Source organism: Salvelinus fontinalis, chromosome 2, assembly GCF_029448725.1.
Source record: "Salvelinus fontinalis isolate EN_2023a chromosome 2, ASM2944872v1, whole genome shotgun sequence".
NCBI classification, from domain to species: Eukaryota; Metazoa; Chordata; class Actinopteri; order Salmoniformes; family Salmonidae; genus Salvelinus; species Salvelinus fontinalis.
In genome coordinates this window covers 10,660,251-10,684,623 of record NC_074666.1, presented here as the reverse complement: position 1 = coordinate 10,684,623, position 24,373 = coordinate 10,660,251, and positions in this window count along the sequence as shown.

Genomic DNA, 24,373 nt, shown 5'->3' with positions numbered 1-24,373 from the left:
AGCTCTCTGGGTGAGGTTATATCTGTCTAACACACTGACATGTACAGCTCTCTGGGTGAGGTTCTATCTGTCTAACACACTGACATGTACAGCTCTCTGGGTGAGGTTCTGTCTGTCTAACACACTGACATGTACAGCTCTCTGGGTGAGGTTCTCTCTGTCTAACACACTGACATGTACAGCTCTCTGGGTGAGGTTCTCTCTAACACACTGACATGTACAGCTCTCTGGGTGAGGTTCTGTCTGTCTAACACACTGACATGTACAGCTCTCTGGGTGAGGTTCTGTCTGTCTAACACACTGACATGTACATCTCTCTGGGTGAGGTTCTGTCTGTCTAACACACTGACATGTACAGCTCTCTGGGTGAGGTTCTGTCTGTCTAACACACTGACATGTACAGCTCTCTGGGTGAGGTTCTGTCTGTCTAACACACTGACATGTACAGCTCTCTGGGTGAGGTTCTGTCTGTCTAACACACTGACATGTACAGCTCTCTGGGTGAGGTTCTATCTGTCTAACACACTGACATGTACAGCTCTCTGGGTGAGGTTCTATCTGTCTAACACACTGACATGTACAGCTCTCTGGGTGAGGTTCTGTCTGTCTAACACACTGACATGTACAGCTCTCTGGGTGAGGTTCTGTCTGTCTAACACACTGACATGTACAGCTCTCTGGGTGAGGTTCTGTATGTCTAACACACTGACATGTACAGCTATCTCGGTGAGGTTCTGTCAAACACACTGACATGTACAGCTCTCTGGGTGAGGTTCTGTATGTCTAACACACTGACATGTACAGCTCTCTGGGTGAGGTTCTGTATGTCTAACACACTGACATGTACAGCTCTCAGGGTGAGGTTCTGTCTGTCTAACACACTGACATGTACATCTCTCTGGGTGATGTTCTGACTGTCTAACACACTGACATGTACAGCTCTCTGGGTGAGGTTCTGTCTAACACACTGACTTGTACAGCTCTCTGGGTGAGGTTCTGTCTAACACACTGACATGTACAGCTCTCTGGGTGAGGTTATGTCTGTCTAACACACTGACATGTAGATCTCTCTGGGTGAGGTTCTGTCTGTCTAACACACTGACATGTACAGCTCTCTGGGTGTGGTTCTGTCTAACACACTGACATGTACAGCTCTCTGGGTGAGGTTCTGTCTGTCTAACACACTGACATGTACATCTCTCTGGGCGAGGTTCTGTCTGTCTAACACACTGACATGTACATCTCTCTGGGTGAGGTTCTGTCTAACACACTGACATGTAAAGCTCTCTGGGTGAGGTTCTGTCTGTCTAACACACTGACATGTATAGCTCTCTGGGTGAGGTTCTGTCTGTCAAACACACTGACATGTACAGCTCTCTGGGTGAGGTTCTGTCTGTCTAACACACTGACATGTACATCTCTCTGGGCGAGGTTCTGTCTGTCTAACACACTGACATGTACAGCTCTCTGGGTGTGGTTCTGTCTAACACACTGACATGTACAGCTCTCTGGGTGAGGTTCTGTCTGTCTAACACATTGACATGTACAGCTCTCTGGTGAGGTTATGTCTCACACACTGACATGTACAGCTCTCCGGTGAGGTTCTGTCTCACACACTGACATGTACATCTCTCTGGGTGAGGTTCTGTCTGTCTAACACACTGACATGTACAGCTATCTGGGTGAGGTTCTATCTGTCTAACACACTGACATGTACAGCTCTCTGGGTGAGGTTCTGTCTGTCTAACACACTGACATGTACATCTCTCTGGGTGAGGTTCTGTCTGTCTAACACACTGACATGTACAGCTCTCTGGGTGAGGTTCTATCTGTCTAACACACTGACATGTACAGCTCTCTGGGTGAGGTTCTTTCTGTCTAACACACTGACATGTACAGCTCTCTGGGTGAGGTTCTGTCTCTCTATCACACTGACATGTACATCTCTCTGGGTGAGGTTCTGTCTGTCTAACACACTGACATGTACAGCTCTCTGGGTGAGGTTCTGTCTAACACACTGACATGTACAGCTCTCTGGGTGAGGTTCTGTCTGTCTAACACACTGACATGTACAGCTCTCTGGGTGAGGTTCTGTCTGTCTAACACACTGACATGTACATCTCTCTGGGTGAGGTTCTGTCTGTCTAACACACTGACATGTACAGCTCTCTGGGTGAGGTTCTATCTGTCTAACACACTGACATGTACAGCTCTCTGGGTGAGGTTCTGTCTGTCTAACACACTGACATGTACAGCTCTCTGGGTGAGGTTCTGTCTGTCTAACACACTGACATGTACAGCTCTCTGGGTGAGGTTCTGTCTAACACACTGACATGTACAGCTCTCTGGGTGAGGTTCTGTCTGTCTAACACACTGACATGTACAGCTATCTCGGTGAGGTTCTGTCAAACACACTGACATGTACAGCTCTCTGGGTGAGGTTCTGTCTAACACACTGACATGTACAGCTCTCTGGGTGAGGTTCTGTCTTTCTAACACACTGACATGTACAGCTCTCTGGGTGAGGTTCCGTCTGTCTAACACACTGACATGTACATCTCTCTGGGTGAGGTTCTGTCTGTCTAACACACTGACATGTACAGCTCTCTGGGTGAGGTTCTGTATGTCTAACACACTGACATGTACAGCTATCTGGGTGAGGTTCTGTCAAACACACTGACATGTACAGCTCTCTGGGTGAGGTTCTGTATGTCTAACACACTGACATGTACAGCTCTCTGGGTGAGGTTCTGTATGTCTAACACACTGACATGTACAGCTCTCTGGGTGAGGTTCTGTCTTTCTAACACACTGACATGTACATCTCTCTGGGTAGGGTTCTGTCTAACACACTGACATGTACAGCTCTCTGGGTGAGGTTCTGTCTAACACACTGACATGTACAGCTCTCTGGGTGAGGTTCTGTCTGTCTAACACACTGACATGTACAGCTCTCTCGGTGAGATTCTGTCTGTCTAACACACTGACATGTACATCTCTCTGGGTGAGGTTCTGTCTGTCTAACACACTGACATGTACAGCTCTCTGGGTGAGGTTCTATCTGTCTAACACACTGACATGTATAGCTCTCTGGGTGAGGTTCTGTCTGTCTAACACACTGACATGTACAGCTCTCTGGGTGAGGTTATGTCTGTCTAACACACTGACATGTACAGCTCTCTGGGTGAGGTTATGTCTTTCTAACACACTGACATGTACAGCTCTCTGGGTGAGGTTCTGTCTGTCTAACACACTGACATGTACATCTCTCTGGGTGAGGTTCTGTCTGTCTAACACACTGACATGTACAGCTCTCTGGGTGAGGTTCTGTCTGTCTAACACACTGACATGTACAGCTATCTGGGTGAGGTTCTGTCAAACACACTGACATGTACAGCTCTCTGGGTGAGGTTCTGTATGTCTAACACACTGACATGTACAGCTCTCTGGGTGAGGTTCTGTATGTCTAACACACTGACATGTACAGCTCTCTGGGTGAGGTTCTGTCTTTCTAACACACTGACATGTACATCTCTCTGGGTGAGGTTATGTCTAACACACTGACATGTACAGCTCTCTGGGTGAGGTTCTGTCTAACACACTGACATGTACAGCTCTCTGGGTGAGGTTCTGTCTGTCTAACACACTGACATGTACAGCTCTCTGGGTGAGGTTCTGTCTGTCTAACACACTGACATGTACATCTCTCTGGGTGAGGTTCTGTCTGTCTAACACACTGACATGTACAGCTCTCTGGGTGAGGTTCTGTCTGTCTAACACACTGACATGTACATCTCTCTGGGTGAGGTTCTGTCTGTCTAACACACTGACATGTACAGCTCTCTGGGTGAGGTTCTATCTGTCTAACAAACTGACATGTACAGCTCTCTGGGTGAGGTTCTGTCTGTCTAACACACTGACATGTACAGCTCTCTGGGTGAGGTTCTGTCTGTCTAACACACTGACATGTACAGCTCTCTGGGTGAGGTTCTGTCTAACACACTGACATGTACAGCTATCTGGGTGAGGTTCTGTCTGTCTAACACACTGACATGTACAGCTATCTCGGTGAGGTTCTGTCAAACACACTGACATGTACAGCTCTCTGGGTGAGGTTCTGTCTAACACACTGACATGTACAGCTCTCTGGCTGAGGTTCTGTCTTTCTAACACACTGACATGTACAGCTCTCTGGGTGAGGTTCTGTCTGTCTAACACACTGACATGTACAGCTCTCTGGGTGAGGTTCTGTCTGTCTAACACACTGACATGTACAGCTCTCTGGGTGAGGTTCTGTCTGTCTAACACACTGACATGTACAGCTCTCTGGGTGAGGTTCTATCTGTCTAACACACTGACATGTACAGCTCTCTGGGTGAGGTTCTGTCTGTCTAACACACTGACATGTACAGCTCTCTGGGTGAGGTTCTGTCTGTCTAACACACTGACATGTACAGCTCTCTGGGTGAGGTTCTGTCTAACACACTGACATGTACAGCTCTCTGGGTGAGGTTCTGTCTGTCTAACACACTGACATGTACAGCTATCTCGGTGAGGTTCTGTCAAACACACTGACATGTACAGCTCTCTGGGTGAGGTTCTGTCTAACACACTGACATGTACAGCTCTCTGGCTGAGGTTCTGTCTTTCTAACACACTGACATGTACAGCTCTCTGGGTGAGGTTCCGTCTGTCTAACACACTGACATGTACATCTCTCTGGGTGAGGTTCTGTCTGTCTAACACACTGACATGTACAGCTCTCTGGGTGAGGTTCTGTATGTCTAACACACTGACATGTACAGCTATCTGGGTGAGGTTCTGTCAAACACACTGACATGTACAGCTCTCTGGGTGAGGTTCTGTATGTCTAACACACTGACATGTACAGCTCTCTGGGTGAGGTTCTGTATGTCTAACACACTGACATGTACAGCTCTCTGGGTGATGTTCTGTCTTTCTAACACACTGACATGTACATCTCTCTGGGTAGGGTTCTGTCTAACACACTGACATGTACAGCTCTCTGGGTGAGGTTCTGTCTAACACACTGACATGTACAGCTCTCTGGGTGAGGTTCTGTCTGTCTAACACACTGACATGTACAGCTCTCTCGGTGAGATTCTGTCTGTCTAACACACTGACATGTACATCTCTCTGGGTGAGGTTCTGTCTGTCTAACACACTGACATGTACAGCTCTCTGGGTGAGGTTCTATCTGTCTAACACACTGACATGTACAGCTCTCTGGGTGAGGTTCTGTCTGTCTAACACACTGACATGTACAGCTCTCTGGGTGAGGTTATGTCTGTCTAACACACTGACATGTACAGCTCTCTGGGTGAGGTTATGTCTTTCTAACACACTGACATGTACAGCTCTCTGGGTGAGGTTCTGTCTGTCTAACACACTGACATGTACATCTCTCTGGGTGAGGTTCTGTCTGTCTAACACACTGACATGTACAGCTCTCTGGGTGAGGTTCTGTCTGTCTAACACACTGACATGTACAGCTATCTGGGTGAGGTTCTGTCAAACACACTGACATGTACAGCTCTCTGGGTGAGGTTCTGTATGTCTAACACACTGACATGTACAGCTCTCTGGGTGAGGTTCTGTATGTCTAACACACTGACATGTACAGCTCTCTGGGTGAGGTTCTGTCTTTCTAACACACTGACATGTACATCTCTCTGGGTGAGGTTATGTCTAACACACTGACATGTACAGCTCTCTGGGTGAGGTTCTGTCTAACACACTGACATGTACAGCTCTCTGGGTGAGGTTCTGTCTGTCTAACACACTGACATGTACAGCTCTCTGGGTGAGGTTCTGTCTGTCTAACACACTGACATGTACATCTCTCTGGGTGAGGTTCTGTCTGTCTAACACACTGACATGTACAGCTCTCTGGGTGAGGTTCTGTCTGTCTAACACACTGACATGTACATCTCTCTGGGTGAGGTTCTGTCTGTCTAACACACTGACATGTACAGCTCTCTGGGTGAGGTTCTATCTGTCTAACACACTGACATGTACAGCTCTCTGGGTGAGGTTCTGTCTGTCTAACCACACTGGCATGTACAGCTCTCTGGGTGAGGTTCTGTCTAACACACTGACATGTACAGCTCTCTGGGTGAGGTTCTGTCTGTCTAACACACTGACATGTACATCTCTCTGGGTGAGGTTCTGTCTGTCTAACACACTGACATGTACATCTCTCTGGGTGAGGTTCTGTCTGTCTAACACACTGACATGTACAGCTCTCTGGGTGAGGTTCTGTCTAACACACTGACATGTACAGCTCTCTGGGTGAGGTTCTGTCTGTCTAACACACTGACATGTATAGCTCTCTGGGTGAGGTTCTGTCTGTCAAACACACTGACATGTACAGCTCTCTGGGTGAGGTTCTGTCTGTTTAACACACTGACATGTACAGCTCTCTGGGTGAGGTTCTGTCTAACACACTGACATGTACAGCTCTCTGGGTGAGGTTCTGTCTGTCTAACACATTGACATGTACAGCTCTCTGGGTGAGGTTCTGTCTGTCTAACACACTGACATGTACAGCTCTCTGGGTGAGGTTCTGTCTGTCTAACCACACTGGCATGTACAGCTCTCTGGGTGAGGTTCTGTCTAACACACTGACATGTACAGCTCTCTGGGTGAGGTTCTGTCTGTCTAACACACTGACATGTACATCTCTCTGGGTGAGGTTCTGTCTGTCTAACACACTGACATGTACATCTCTCTGGGTGAGGTTCTGTCTGTCTAACACACTGACATGTACAGCTCTCTGGGTGAGGTTCTGTCTAACACACTGACATGTACAGCTCTCTGGGTGAGGTTCTGTCTGTCTAACACACTGACATGTATAGCTCTCTGGGTGAGGTTCTGTCTGTCAAACACACTGACATGTACAGCTCTCTGGGTGAGGTTCTGTCTGTTTAACACACTGACATGTACATCTCTCTGGGCGAGGTTCTGTCTGTCTAACACACTGACATGTACAGCTCTCTGGGTGAGGTTCTGTCTGTCTAACACACTGACATGTACACCTCTCTGGGTGAGGTTCTGTCTGTCTAACACACTGACATGTACAGCTCTCTGGTGAGGTTCTGTCTCACACACTGACATTTACAGCTCTCTGGTGAGGTTCTGTCTCACACACTGACATGTACATCTCTCTGGGTGAGGTTCTGTCTGTCTAACACACTGACATGTACAGCTATCTGGGTGAGGTTCTATCTGTCTAACACACTGACATGTACAGCTCTCTGGGTGAGGTTCTGTCTGTCTAACACACTGACATGTACATCTCTCTGGGTGAGTTTCTGTCTGTCTAACACACTGACATGTACAGCTCTCTGGGTGAGGTTCTATCTGTCTAACACACTGACATGTACAGCTCTCTGGGTGAGGTTCTATCTGTCTAACACACTGACATGTACAGCTCTCTGGGTGAGGTTCTGTCTGTCTAACACACTGACATGTACAGCTCTCTGGGTGAGGTTCTCTCTGTCTAACACACTGACATGTACAGCTCTCTGGGTGAGGTTCTCTCTAACACACTGACATGTACAGCTCTCTGGGTGAGGTTCTGTCTGTCTAACACACTGACATGTACAGCTCTCTGGGTGAGGTTCTGTCTGTCTAACACACTGACATGTACATCTCTCTGGGTGAGGTTCTGTCTGTCTAACACACTGACATGTACAGCTCTCTGGGTGAGGTTCTGTCTGTCTAACACACTGACATGTACAGCTCTCTGGGTGAGGTTCTGTCTGTCTAACACACTGACATGTACAGCTCTCTGGGTGAGGTTCTGTCTGTCTAACACACTGACATGTACAGCTCTCTGGGTGAGGTTCTATCTGTCTAACACACTGACATGTACAGCTCTCTGGGTGAGGTTCTATCTGTCTAACACACTGACATGTACAGCTCTCTGGGTGAGGTTCTGTCTGTCTAACACACTGACATGTACAGCTCTCTGGGTGAGGTTCTGTCTGTCTAACACACTGACATGTACAGCTCTCTGGGTGAGGTTCTGTATGTCTAACACACTGACATGTACAGCTATCTCGGTGAGGTTCTGTCAAACACACTGACATGTACAGCTCTCTGGGTGAGGTTCTGTATGTCTAACACACTGACATGTACAGCTCTCTGGGTGAGGTTCTGTATGTCTAACACACTGACATGTACAGCTCTCAGGGTGAGGTTCTGTCTGTCTAACACACTGACATGTACATCTCTCTGGGTGATGTTCTGACTGTCTAACACACTGACATGTACAGCTCTCTGGGTGAGGTTCTGTCTAACACACTGACTTGTACAGCTCTCTGGGTGAGGTTCTGTCTAACACACTGACATGTACAGCTCTCTGGGTGAGGTTATGTCTGTCTAACACACTGACATGTAGATCTCTCTGGGTGAGGTTCTGTCTGTCTAACACACTGACATGTACAGCTCTCTGGGTGTGGTTCTGTCTAACACACTGACATGTACAGCTCTCTGGGTGAGGTTCTGTCTGTCTAACACACTGACATGTACATCTCTCTGGGCGAGGTTCTGTCTGTCTAACACACTGACATGTACATCTCTCTGGGTGAGGTTCTGTCTAACACACTGACATGTAAAGCTCTCTGGGTGAGGTTCTGTCTGTCTAACACACTGACATGTATAGCTCTCTGGGTGAGGTTCTGTCTGTCAAACACACTGACATGTACAGCTCTCTGGGTGAGGTTCTGTCTGTCTAACACACTGACATGTACATCTCTCTGGGCGAGGTTCTGTCTGTCTAACACACTGACATGTACAGCTCTCTGGGTGTGGTTCTGTCTAACACACTGACATGTACAGCTCTCTGGGTGAGGTTCTGTCTGTCTAACACATTGACATGTACAGCTCTCTGGTGAGGTTATGTCTCACACACTGACATGTACAGCTCTCCGGTGAGGTTCTGTCTCACACACTGACATGTACATCTCTCTGGGTGAGGTTCTGTCTGTCTAACACACTGACATGTACAGCTATCTGGGTGAGGTTCTATCTGTCTAACACACTGACATGTACAGCTCTCTGGGTGAGGTTCTGTCTGTCTAACACACTGACATGTACATCTCTCTGGGTGAGGTTCTGTCTGTCTAACACACTGACATGTACAGCTCTCTGGGTGAGGTTCTATCTGTCTAACACACTGACATGTACAGCTCTCTGGGTGAGGTTCTTTCTGTCTAACACACTGACATGTACAGCTCTCTGGGTGAGGTTCTGTCTCTCTATCACACTGACATGTACATCTCTCTGGGTGAGGTTCTGTCTGTCTAACACACTGACATGTACAGCTCTCTGGGTGAGGTTCTGTCTAACACACTGACATGTACAGCTCTCTGGGTGAGGTTCTGTCTGTCTAACACACTGACATGTACAGCTCTCTGGGTGAGGTTCTGTCTGTCTAACACACTGACATGTACATCTCTCTGGGTGAGGTTCTGTCTGTCTAACACACTGACATGTACAGCTCTCTGGGTGAGGTTCTATCTGTCTAACACACTGACATGTACAGCTCTCTGGGTGAGGTTCTGTCTGTCTAACACACTGACATGTACAGCTCTCTGGGTGAGGTTCTGTCTGTCTAACACACTGACATGTACAGCTCTCTGGGTGAGGTTCTGTCTAACACACTGACATGTACAGCTCTCTGGGTGAGGTTCTGTCTGTCTAACACACTGACATGTACAGCTATCTCGGTGAGGTTCTGTCAAACACACTGACATGTACAGCTCTCTGGGTGAGGTTCTGTCTAACACACTGACATGTACAGCTCTCTGGGTGAGGTTCTGTCTTTCTAACACACTGACATGTACAGCTCTCTGGGTGAGGTTCCGTCTGTCTAACACACTGACATGTACATCTCTCTGGGTGAGGTTCTGTCTGTCTAACACACTGACATGTACAGCTCTCTGGGTGAGGTTCTGTATGTCTAACACACTGACATGTACAGCTATCTGGGTGAGGTTCTGTCAAACACACTGACATGTACAGCTCTCTGGGTGAGGTTCTGTATGTCTAACACACTGACATGTACAGCTCTCTGGGTGAGGTTCTGTATGTCTAACACACTGACATGTACAGCTCTCTGGGTGAGGTTCTGTCTTTCTAACACACTGACATGTACATCTCTCTGGGTAGGGTTCTGTCTAACACACTGACATGTACAGCTCTCTGGGTGAGGTTCTGTCTAACACACTGACATGTACAGCTCTCTGGGTGAGGTTCTGTCTGTCTAACACACTGACATGTACAGCTCTCTCGGTGAGATTCTGTCTGTCTAACACACTGACATGTACATCTCTCTGGGTGAGGTTCTGTCTGTCTAACACACTGACATGTACAGCTCTCTGGGTGAGGTTCTATCTGTCTAACACACTGACATGTATAGCTCTCTGGGTGAGGTTCTGTCTGTCTAACACACTGACATGTACAGCTCTCTGGGTGAGGTTATGTCTGTCTAACACACTGACATGTACAGCTCTCTGGGTGAGGTTATGTCTTTCTAACACACTGACATGTACAGCTCTCTGGGTGAGGTTCTGTCTGTCTAACACACTGACATGTACATCTCTCTGGGTGAGGTTCTGTCTGTCTAACACACTGACATGTACAGCTCTCTGGGTGAGGTTCTGTCTGTCTAACACACTGACATGTACAGCTATCTGGGTGAGGTTCTGTCAAACACACTGACATGTACAGCTCTCTGGGTGAGGTTCTGTATGTCTAACACACTGACATGTACAGCTCTCTGGGTGAGGTTCTGTATGTCTAACACACTGACATGTACAGCTCTCTGGGTGAGGTTCTGTCTTTCTAACACACTGACATGTACATCTCTCTGGGTGAGGTTATGTCTAACACACTGACATGTACAGCTCTCTGGGTGAGGTTCTGTCTAACACACTGACATGTACAGCTCTCTGGGTGAGGTTCTGTCTGTCTAACACACTGACATGTACAGCTCTCTGGGTGAGGTTCTGTCTGTCTAACACACTGACATGTACATCTCTCTGGGTGAGGTTCTGTCTGTCTAACACACTGACATGTACAGCTCTCTGGGTGAGGTTCTGTCTGTCTAACACACTGACATGTACATCTCTCTGGGTGAGGTTCTGTCTGTCTAACACACTGACATGTACAGCTCTCTGGGTGAGGTTCTATCTGTCTAACAAACTGACATGTACAGCTCTCTGGGTGAGGTTCTGTCTGTCTAACACACTGACATGTACAGCTCTCTGGGTGAGGTTCTGTCTGTCTAACACACTGACATGTACAGCTCTCTGGGTGAGGTTCTGTCTAACACACTGACATGTACAGCTATCTGGGTGAGGTTCTGTCTGTCTAACACACTGACATGTACAGCTATCTCGGTGAGGTTCTGTCAAACACACTGACATGTACAGCTCTCTGGGTGAGGTTCTGTCTAACACACTGACATGTACATCTCTCTGGGTGAGGTTCTGTCTGTCTAACACACTGACATGTACAGCTCTCTGGGTGAGGTTCTGTCTAACACACTGACATGTACAGCTCTCTGGGTGAGGTTCTGTCTGTCTAACACACTGACATGTATAGCTCTCTGGGTGAGGTTCTGTCTGTCAAACACACTGACATGTACAGCTCTCTGGGTGAGGTTCTGTCTGTTTAACACACTGACATGTACATCTCTCTGGGCGAGGTTCTGTCTGTCTAACACACTGACATGTACAGCTCTCTGGGTGAGGTTCTGTCTGTCTAACACACTGACATGTACACCTCTCTGGGTGAGGTTCTGTCTGTCTAACACACTGACATGTACAGCTCTCTGGTGAGGTTCTGTCTCACACACTGACATTTACAGCTCTCTGGTGAGGTTCTATCTGTCTAACACACTGACATGTACAGCTCTCTGGGTGAGGTTCTGTCTGTCTAACACACTGACATGTACAGCTCTCTGGGTGAGGTTCTCTCTGTCTAACACACTGACATGTACAGCTCTCTGGGTGAGGTTCTCTCTAACACACTGACATGTACAGCTCTCTGGGTGAGGTTCTGTCTGTCTAACACACTGACATGTACAGCTCTCTGGGTGAGGTTCTGTCTGTCTAACACACTGACATGTACATCTCTCTGGGTGAGGTTCTGTCTGTCTAACACACTGACATGTACAGCTCTCTGGGTGAGGTTCTGTCTGTCTAACACACTGACATGTACAGCTCTCTGGGTGAGGTTCTGTCTGTCTAACACACTGACATGTACAGCTCTCTGGGTGAGGTTCTGTCTGTCTAACACACTGACATGTACAGCTCTCTGGGTGACGTTCTATCTGTCTAACACACTGACATGTACAGCTCTCTGGGTGAGGTTCTATCTGTCTAACACACTGACATGTACAGCTCTCTGGGTGAGGTTCTGTCTGTCTAACACACTGACATGTACAGCTCTCTGGGTGAGGTTCTGTCTGTCTAACACACTGACATGTACAGCTCTCTGGGTGAGGTTCTGTATGTCTAACACACTGACATGTACAGCTATCTCGGTGAGGTTCTGTCAAACACACTGACATGTACAGCTCTCTGGGTGAGGTTCTGTATGTCTAACACACTGACATGTACAGCTCTCTGGGTGAGGTTCTGTATGTCTAACACACTGACATGTACAGCTCTCAGGGTGAGGTTCTGTCTGTCTAACACACTGACATGTACATCTCTCTGGGTGATGTTCTGACTGTCTAACACACTGACATGTACAGCTCTCTGGGTGAGGTTCTGTCTAACACACTGACTTGTACAGCTCTCTGGGTGAGGTTCTGTCTAACACACTGACATGTACAGCTCTCTGGGTGAGGTTATGTCTGTCTAACACACTGACATGTAGATCTCTCTGGGTGAGGTTCTGTCTGTCTAACACACTGACATGTACAGCTCTCTGGGTGTGGTTCTGTCTAACACACTGACATGTACAGCTCTCTGGGTGAGGTTCTGTCTGTCTAACACACTGACATGTACATCTCTCTGGGCGAGGTTCTGTCTGTCTAACACACTGACATGTACATCTCTCTGGGTGAGGTTCTGTCTAACACACTGACATGTAAAGCTCTCTGGGTGAGGTTCTGTCTGTCTAACACACTGACATGTATAGCTCTCTGGGTGAGGTTCTGTCTGTCAAACACACTGACATGTACAGCTCTCTGGGTGAGGTTCTGTCTGTCTAACACACTGACATGTACATCTCTCTGGGCGAGGTTCTGTCTGTCTAACACACTGACATGTACAGCTCTCTGGGTGTGGTTCTGTCTAACACACTGACATGTACAGCTCTCTGGGTGAGGTTCTGTCTGTCTAACACATTGACATGTACAGCTCTCTGGTGAGGTTATGTCTCACACACTGACATGTACAGCTCTCCGGTGAGGTTCTGTCTCACACACTGACATGTACATCTCTCTGGGTGAGGTTCTGTCTGTCTAACACACTGACATGTACAGCTATCTGGGTGAGGTTCTATCTGTCTAACACACTGACATGTACAGCTCTCTGGGTGAGGTTCTGTCTGTCTAACACACTGACATGTACATCTCTCTGGGTGAGGTTCTGTCTGTCTAACACACTGACATGTACAGCTCTCTGGGTGAGGTTCTATCTGTCTAACACACTGACATGTACAGCTCTCTGGGTGAGGTTCTTTCTGTCTAACACACTGACATGTACAGCTCTCTGGGTGAGGTTCTGTCTCTCTATCACACTGACATGTACATCTCTCTGGGTGAGGTTCTGTCTGTCTAACACACTGACATGTACAGCTCTCTGGGTGAGGTTCTGTCTAACACACTGACATGTACAGCTCTCTGGGTGAGGTTCTGTCTGTCTAACACACTGACATGTACAGCTCTCTGGGTGAGGTTCTGTCTGTCTAACACACTGACATGTACATCTCTCTGGGTGAGGTTCTGTCTGTCTAACACACTGACATGTACAGCTCTCTGGGTGAGGTTCTATCTGTCTAACACACTGACATGTACAGCTCTCTGGGTGAGGTTCTGTCTGTCTAACACACTGACATGTACAGCTCTCTGGGTGAGGTTCTGTCTGTCTAACACACTGACATGTACAGCTCTCTGGGTGAGGTTCTGTCTAACACACTGACATGTACAGCTCTCTGGGTGAGGTTCTGTCTGTCTAACACACTGACATGTACAGCTATCTCGGTGAGGTTCTGTCAAACACACTGACATGTACAGCTCTCTGGGTGAGGTTCTGTCTAACACACTGACATGTACAGCTCTCTGGGTGAGGTTCTGTCTTTCTAACACACTGACATGTACAGCTCTCTGGGTGAGGTTCCGTCTGTCTAACACACTGACATGTACATCTCTCTGGGTGAGGTTCTGTCTGTCTAACACACTGACATGTACAGCTCTCTGGGTGAGGTTCTGTATGTCTAACACACTGACATGTACAGCTATCTGGGTGAGGTTCTGTCAAACACACTGACATGTACAGCTCTCTGGGTGAGGTTCTGTATGTCTAACACACTGACATGTACAGCTCTCTGGGTGAGGTTCTGTATGTCTAACACACTGACATGTACAGCTCTCTGGGTGAGGTTCTGTCTTTCTAACACACTGACATGTACATCTCTCTGGGTAGGGTTCTGTCTAACACACTGACATGTACAGCTCTCTGGGTGAGGTTCTGTCTAACACACTGACATGTACAGCTCTCTGGGTGAGGTTCTGTCTGTCTAACACACTGACATGTACAGCTCTCTCGGTGAGATTCTGTCTGTCTAACACACTGACATGTACATCTCTCTGGGTGAGGTTCTGTCTGTCTAACACACTGACATGTACAGCTCTCTGGGTGAGGTTCTATCTGTCTAACACACTGACATGTATAGCTCTCTGGGTGAGGTTCTGTCTGTCTAACACACTGACATGTACAGCTCTCTGGGTGAGGTTATGTCTGTCTAACACACTGACATGTACAGCTCTCTGGGTGAGGTTATGTCTTTCTAACACACTGACATGTACAGCTCTCTGGGTGAGGTTCTGTCTGTCTAACACACTGACATGTACATCTCTCTGGGTGAGGTTCTGTCTGTCTAACACACTGACATGTACAGCTCTCTGGGTGAGGTTCTGTCTGTCTAACACACTGACATGTACAGCTATCTGGGTGAGGTTCTGTCAAACACACTGACATGTACAGCTCTCTGGGTGAGGTTCTGTATGTCTAACACACTGACATGTACAGCTCTCTGGGTGAGGTTCTGTATGTCTAACACACTGACATGTACAGCTCTCTGGGTGAGGTTCTGTCTTTCTAACACACTGACATGTACATCTCTCTGGGTGAGGTTATGTCTAACACACTGACATGTACAGCTCTCTGGGTGAGGTTCTGTCTAACACACTGACATGTACAGCTCTCTGGGTGAGGTTCTGTCTGTCTAACACACTGACATGTACAGCTCTCTGGGTGAGGTTCTGTCTGTCTAACATACTGACATGTACATCTCTCTGGGTGAGGTTCTGTCTGTCTAACACACTGACATGTACAGCTCTCTGGGTGAGGTTCTGTCTGTCTAACACACTGACATGTACATCTCTCTGGGTGAGGTTCTGTCTGTCTAACACACTGACATGTACAGCTCTCTGGGTGAGGTTCTATCTGTCTAACAAACTGACATGTACAGCTCTCTGGGTGAGGTTCTGTCTGTCTAACACACTGACATGTACAGCTCTCTGGGTGAGGTTCTGTCTGTCTAACACACTGACATGTACAGCTCTCTGGGTGAGGTTCTGTCTAACACACTGACATGTACAGCTATCTGGGTGAGGTTCTGTCTGTCTAACACACTGACATGTACAGCTATCTCGGTGAGGTTCTGTCAAACACACTGACATGTACAGCTCTCTGGGTGAGGTTCTGTCTAACACACTGACATGTACAGCTCTCTGGCTGAGGTTCTGTCTTTCTAACACACTGACATGTACAGCTCTCTGGGTGAGGTTCTGTCTGTCTAACACACTGACATGTACAGCTCTCTGGGTGAGGTTCTGTCTGTCTAACACACTGACATGTACAGCTCTCTGGGTGAGGTTCTGTCTGTCTAACACACTGACATGTACAGCTCTCTGGGTGAGGTTCTATCTGTCTAACACACTGACATGTACAGCTCTCTGGGTGAGGTTCTGTCTGTCTAACACACTGACATGTACAGCTCTCTGGGTGAGGTTCTGTCTGTCTAACACACTGACATGTACAGCTCTCTGGGTGAGGTTCTGTCTAACACACTGACATGTACAGCTCTCTGGGTGAGGTTCTGTCTGTCTAACACACTGACATGTACAGCTATCTCGGTGAGGTTCTGTCAAACACACTGACATGTACAGCTCTCTGGGTGAGGTTCTGTCTAACACACTGACATGTACAGCTCTCTGGCTGAGGTTCTGTCTTTCTAACACACTGACATGTACAGCTCTCTGGGTGAGGTTCCGTCTGTCTAACACACTGACATGTACATCTCTCTGGGTGAGGTTCTGTCTGTCTAACACACTGACATGTACAGCTCTCTGGGTGAGGTTCTGTATGTCTAACACACTGACATGTACAGCTATCTGGGTGAGGTTCTGTCAAACACACTGACATGTACAGCTCTCTGGGTGAGGTTCTGTATGTCTAACACACTGACATGTACAGCTCTCTGGGTGAGGTTCTGTATGTCTAACACACTGACATGTACAGCTCTCTGGGTGAGGTTCTGTCTTTCTAACACACTGACATGTACATCTCTCTGGGTAGGGTTCTGTCTAACACACTGACATGTACAGCTCTCTGGGTGAGGTTCTGTCTAACACACTGACATGTACAGCTCTCTGGGTGAGGTTCTGTCTGTCTAACACACTGACATGTACAGCTCTCTCGGTGAGATTCTGTCTGTCTAACACACTGACATGTACATCTCTCTGGGTGAGGTTCTGTCTGTCTAACACACTGACATGTACAGCTCTCTGGGTGAGGTTCTATCTGTCTAACACACTGACATGTACAGCTCTCTGGGTGAGGTTCTGTCTGTCTAACACACTGACATGTACAGCTCTCTGGGTGAGGTTATGTCTGTCTAACACACTGACATGTACAGCTCTCTGGGTGAGGTTATGTCTTTCTAACACACTGACATGTACAGCTCTCTGGGTGAGGTTCTGTCTGTCTAACACACTGACATGTACATCTCTCTGGGTGAGGTTCTGTCTGTCTAACACACTGACATGTACAGCTCTCTGGGTGAGGTTCTGTCTGTCTAACACACTGACATGTACAGCTATCTGGGTGAGGTTCTGTCAAACACACTGACATGTACAGCTCTCTGGGTGAGGTTCTGTATGTCTAACACACTGACATGTACAGCTCTCTGGGTGAGGTTCTGTATGTCTAACACACTGACATGTACAGCTCTCTGGGTGAGGTTCTGTCTTTCTAACACACTGACATGTACATCTCTCTGGGTGAGGTTATGTCTAACACACTGACATGTACAGCTCTCTGGGTGAGGTTCTGTCTAACACACTGACATGTACAGCTCTCTGGGTGAGGTTCTGTCTGTCTAACACACTGACATGTACAGCTCTCTGGGTGAGGTTCTGTCTGTCTAACACACTGACATGTACATCTCTCTGGGTGAGGTTCTGTCTGTCTAACACACTGACATGTACAGCTCTCTGGGTGAGGTTCTGTCTGTCTAACACACTGACATGTACATCTCTCTGGGTGAGGTTCTGTCTGTCTAACACACTGACATGTACAGCTCTCTGGGTGAGGTTCTATCTGTCTAACACACTGACATGTACAGCTCTCTGGGTGAGGTTCTGTCTGTCTAACACACTGACATGTACAGCTCTCTGGGTGAGGTTCTGTCTGTCTAACACACTGACATGTACAGCTCTCTGGGTGAGGTTCTGTCTAACACACTGACATGTACAGCTCTCTGGGTGAGGTTCTGTCTGTCTAACACACTGACATGTACAGCTATCTCGGTGAGGTTCTGTCAAACACACTGACATGTACAGCTCTCTGGGTGAGGTTCTGTCTAACACACTGACATGTACAGCTCTCTGGCTGAGGTTCTGTCTTTCTAACACACTGACATGTACAGCTCTCTGGGTGAGGTTCCGTCTGTCTAACACACTGACATGTACATCTCTCTGGGTGAGGTTCTGTCTGTCTAACACACTGACATGTACAGCTCTCTGGGTGAGGTTCTGTATGTCTAACACACTGACATGTACAGCTATCTGGGTGAGGTTCTGTCAAACACACTGACATGTACAGCTCTCTGGGTGAGGTTCTGTATGTCTAACACACTGACATGTACAGCTCTCTGGGTGAGGTTCTGTATGTCTAACACACTGACATGTACAGCTCTCTGGGTGAGGTTCTGTATGTCTAACACACTGACATGTACAGCTCTCTGGGTGAGGTTCTGTATGTCTAACACACTGACATGTACAGCTCTCTGGGTGAGGTTCTGTCTTTCTAACACACTGACATGTACATCTCTCTGGGTGAGGTTATGTCTAACACACTGACATGTACAGCTCTCTGGGTGAGGTTCTGTCTAACACACTGACATGTACAGCTCTCTGGGTGAGGTTCTGTCTGTCTAACACACTGACATGTACAGCTCTCTGGGTGAGGTTCTGTCTGTCTAACACACTGACATGTACATCTCTCTGGGTGAGGTTCTGTCTGTCTAACACACTGACATGTACAGCTCTCTGGGTGAGGTTCTGTCTGTCTAACACACTGACATGTACATCTCTCTGGGTGAGGTTCTGTCTGTCTAACACACTGACATGTACAGCTCTCTGGGAGAGGTTCTATCTGTCTAACACACTGACATGTACAGCTCTCTGGGTGAGGTTCTGTCTGTCTAACACACTGACATGTACAGCTCTCTGGGTGAGGTTCTGTCTGTCTAACACACTGACATGTACAGCTCTCTGGGTGAGGTTCTGTCTAACACACTGACATGTACAGCTCTCTGGGTGAGGTTCTGTCTGTCTAACACACTGACATGTACAGCTATCTCGGTGAGGTTCTGTCAAACACACTGACATGTACAGCTCTCTGGGTGAGGTTCTGTCTAACACACTGACATGTACAGCTCTCTGGCTGAGGTTCTGTCTTTCTAACACACTGACATGTACAGCTCTCTGGGTGAGGTTCCGTCTGTCTAACACACTGACATGTACATCTCTCTGGGTGAGGTTCTGTCTGTCTAACACACTGACATGTACAGCTCTCTGGGTGAGGTTCTGTATGTCTAACACACTGACATGTACAGCTATCTGGGTGAGGTTCTGTCAAACACACTGACATGTACAGCTCTCTGGGTGAGGTTCTGTATGTCTAACACACTGACATGTACAGCTCTCTGGGTGAGGTTCTGTATGTCTAACACACTGACATGTACAGCTCTCTGGGTGAGGTTCTGTCTTTCTAACACACTGACATGTACATCTCTCTGGGTAGGGTTCTGTCTAACACACTGACATGTACAGCTCTCTGGGTGAGGTTCTGTCTAACACACTGACATGTACAGCTCTCTGGGTGAGGTTCTGTCTGTCTAACACACTGACATGTACAGCTCTCTGGGTGAGGTTCTGTCTGTCTAACACACTGACATGTACATCTCTCTGGGTGAGGTTCTGTCTGTCTAACACACTGACATGTACAGCTCTCTGGGTGAGGTTCTATCTGTCTAACACACTGACATGTACAGCTCTCTGGGTGAGGTTCTGTCTGTCTAACACACTGACATGTACACCTCTCTGGGTGAGGTTATGTCTGTCTAACACACTGACATGTACAGCTCTCTGGGTGAGGTTATGTCTTTCTAACACACTGACATGTACAGCTCTCTGGGTGAGGTTCTGTCTGTCTAACACACTGACATGTACATCTCTCTGGGTGAGGTTCTGTCTGTCTAACACACTGACATGTACAGCTCTCTGGGTGAGGTTCTGTCTGTCTAACACACTGACATGTACAGCTATCTGGGTGAGGTTCTGTCAAACACACTGACATGTACAGCTCTCTGGGTGAGGTTCTGTATGTCTAACACACTGACATGTACAGCTCTCTGGGTGAGGTTCTGTCTGTCTAACACACTGACATGTACATCTCTCTGGGTGAGGTTCTGTCTTTCTAACACACTGACATGTACATCTCTCTGGGTGAGGTTCTGTCTAACACACTGACATGTACAGCTCTCTGGGTGAGGTTCTGTCTAACACACTGACATGTACAGCTCTCTGGGTGAGGTTCTGTCTGTCTAACACACTGACATGTACAGCTCTCTGGGTGAGGTTCTGTCTGTCTAACACACTGATATGTACATCTCTCTGGGTGAGGTTCTGTCTGTCTAACACACTGACATGTACAGCTCTCTGGGTGAGGTTCTATCTGTCTAACACACTGACATGTACAGCTCTCTGGGTGAGGTTCTGTCTGTCTAACACACTGACATGTACAGCTCTCTGGGTGAGGTTATGTCTGTCTAACACACTGACATGTACAGCTCTCTGGGTGAGGTTATGTCTGTCTAACACACTGACATGTACAGCTCTCTGGGTGAGGTTCTGTCTAACACACTGACATGTACATCTCTCTGGTTGAGGTTCTGTCTAACACACTGACATGTACATCTCTCTGGGTGAGGTTCTGTCTAACACACTGACATGTACAGCTCTCTGGGTGAGGTTCTGTCTGTCTAACACACTGACATGTACAGCTCTCTGGGTGAGGTTCTGTCTAACACACTGACATGTACAGCTCTCTGGGTGAGGTTCTGTCTGTCTAACACACTGACATGTACAGCTCTCTGGGTGAGGTTCTGTATAACACACTGACATGTACAGCTCTTTGGGGGAGGTTCTGTCTGTCTAACACACTGACATGTACAGCTCTCTGGGTGAGGTTCTGTCTAACACACTGACATGTACAGCTCTCTGGGTGAGGTTCTGTCTAACACACTGACATATACAGCTCTCTGGGTGATGTTCTGTCTGTCTAACACACTGACATGTACAGCTCTCTGGGTGAGGTTCTGTCTGTCTAACCACACTGACATGTACAGCTCTCTGGGTGAGGTTCTGTCTGTCTAACACACTGACATGTACAGCTCTCTGGGTGAGGTTCTGTCTAACACACTGACATGTACAGCTCTCTGGGTGAGGTTCTGTCTGTCTAACACACTGACATGTACGGCTCTCTGGGTGAGGTTCTGTCTAACACTGACATGTACAGCTCTCTGGGTGAGGTTCTGTCTGTCTAACACACTGACATGTACAGCTCTTTGGTTGAGGTTCTATCTGTCTAACCACACTGACATGTACAGCTCTCTGGGTGAGGTTCTGTCTGTCTAACACACTGACATGTACAGCTCTCTGAGTGAGGTTCTGTATGTCTAACACACTGACATGTACAGCTCTCTGGGTGAGGTTCTGTCTAACACACTGACATGTACAGCTCTCTGGGTGAGGTTCTGTCTGTCTAACACATTGACATGTACAGCTCTCTGGGTGAGGTTCTGTCTGTCTAACACACTGACATGTACAGCTCTCTGGGTGAGGTTCTGTCTGTCTAACACACTGACATGTACATCTCTCTGGGTGAGGTTCTGTCTGTCTAACACACTGACATGTACATCTCTCTGGGTGAGGTTCTGTCTGTCTAACCACACTGACATGTACAGCTCTCTGGGTGAGGTTCTGTCTGTCTAACACATTGACATGTACAGCTCTCTGGGTGAGGTTCTGTCTGTCTAACACACTGACATGTACATCTCTCTGGGTGAGGTTCTGTCTAACACACTGACATGTACAGCTCTCTGGGTGAGGTTCTGTCTGTCTAACACACTGACATGTACAGCTCTCTGGGTGAGGTTCTATCTGTCTAACACACTGACATGTACAGCTCTCTGGGTGAGGTTCTGTCTAACACACTGACATGTACAGCTCTCTGGGTGAGGTTCTGCCTCTATTGGGTGAGTTATTCCCTTCCATCTCTGACACTGCTTTCCCAAATATTTATATTTTCTTAATTCCATTCCTTTACTCTAGATTTGTGTGTATTGTTGTGAAATCGTTAGATATTACTGCACTGTTGGAGTTTGAAACACAAGCATTTCGCTACACCCGCAATAACATCTGCTAAACACGTGTATGTGACAAATAACATTTTATTGATTTGATGTATTCCAGGTTATGGACATGTGCAGTCAGGTGGCAAGTCAAAAAAGTTATATGTGGCTTGTATAAATGTTATGCTGAGTGCAAGGTCTTTCCCAGTTCAGACATCAGTATCAACCCGTCTTTCAGTCAGAGGACTCCATGACCAAAGCCTCTCCTGTCCTTCATCTGTAAAGAAAAAGGAGAAAAAAAGAGGTTAAGTTGATGATTGACACATGTATTGAAAGGGTGGTGTTGTCTTGTCCATATATTCAGGTTATTGTCTATCTGTAAATTCTGTTTATACTTATTAGTAATCGCCTTTAATCTCTTCTAAGGTGTTTTCCAGTGCCAGTAGATCAGCTCCAGACCCCCCTCGTCACAGATACCGGTGTTAGAAGTGGATTTTTATATGTTTTATATATGTTTGTCTTACATAGATAACACTATTGATACCCAGGGCTGATCAGGCCTTAGAAAAACAACAGCACTTACAGTATTAACAAAGGCAATGTATAGGAAAGACAGTTGGCTGACTTAGGCAGAAAAGTTAACATGAAGGAGCCTGACTTACAGATCTGACCCAGCTCCTATCAGAGAAATAGAGGGAAGGAGAGAAAGAAAGACTGACATCATACAGTCATGGAAGCCAACAGTTAACAGCTAATTCACAAGGGACATGTACAAGACACAAACACTGATTGCATTATCAATGGTGGTTATGTCCTACATTACTCTGAAACGGGACTAGTATCAGGCCACTGGTTCCTTGTCTGGGGATCTGTCATCATTATTTTTGCACTATTAAATACACAATAATGTTGTTGCTTGTGAGCATATTTTTTGGGGTGTGCTGAAGCCCTCAAACGCTAGCTAGCTAGCTAGTTTGCTTGATTATTTAACAGGGATCTTACAGTATCAAGCCAGTTCGAATTAAAACATTATTAAAAGCAAGGTGGCAACATGCGTCAAACATGTTGTCAGGTTTGGTTGATTATTAACTAGCTAGCTAACGTTAGCTTGCACGGATCAACATGAGTTCAGGTTCAATGCAAATCTTCCTCTCACATTACACATTAGGGAAAGGCTATGTATTCAGCGAGTTACATCACAGTATCATAGCCTAGCGGCATAACCTGTCAAATAATGACATGTAGCTAGCTATAAAGAAAACGTAGCTACTTACCAACAACACACCAGTCTCAGGTTTGACGTTTACAGGGTTGGAACAATACACATTAAAACCAGTACATAGTGATAGCACTGACGTCACCCACGTATTCCTATGGCAAATAAATGTTGAAAATAAGGTCTGAGGTTAACATAGGCTTGGGAGATATTATAAGTTTTGTTCATTGAGATAATAGCAGTCAGTTAACTTCTTATGGCTGGGGGCAGTATTGAGTAGCTTGGATAGATAAGGTTCCCAGAGGAAACTGCCTGCTACTCAGTCCCAGAAGCTAAGATATGCATATTATTAGTAGATTTGGATTGAAAACACTCTGGAGTTTCTAAAACTGTTTGAATGATGTCTGTAAGTATAACAGAACTCACATGGCAGGCCAAAACCTGAGAAAAAATCCAATCAAGAAGTGGGAAGTCTGAGGTTTGTAGGTTTGCCTACTCAATATACAGTGCCTATGGGGGCATATTGCACTTCCTACAGCTTCCACTAGATGTTAACAGTCCTTAGAACCTTGCTTGATGCTTCTATTGTGAAGGAGGGGGGAATGGGAGCTGTTTGAGTCAGGGCTCTGGCAGAGTGCGACAAGCTCACTCAGGCGCGCCCCCGTGAGAGTTAGCTGCGTTCCATCGCATTTCTACAGACAAAGGAATTCTCCGGTTGAAACATTATTGAAGATTTATGTTAAAAACATCCTAAAGATTGATTCTATACATCGTTTGACATGTTTCTATGAACTGTAATGGAATTTTTTTACTTTTCGTCTGGCCTGCGCGTCATCAATTTGGATTTTGGAACTAAACGCGCGAACAAAAAGGAGTTATTTGGACATAAATTATGGACATTATCGAACAAGACAAACATTTATTGTGGAACTGGGATTCCTGGGAGTGCATTCTGATGAAGATCATCAAAGG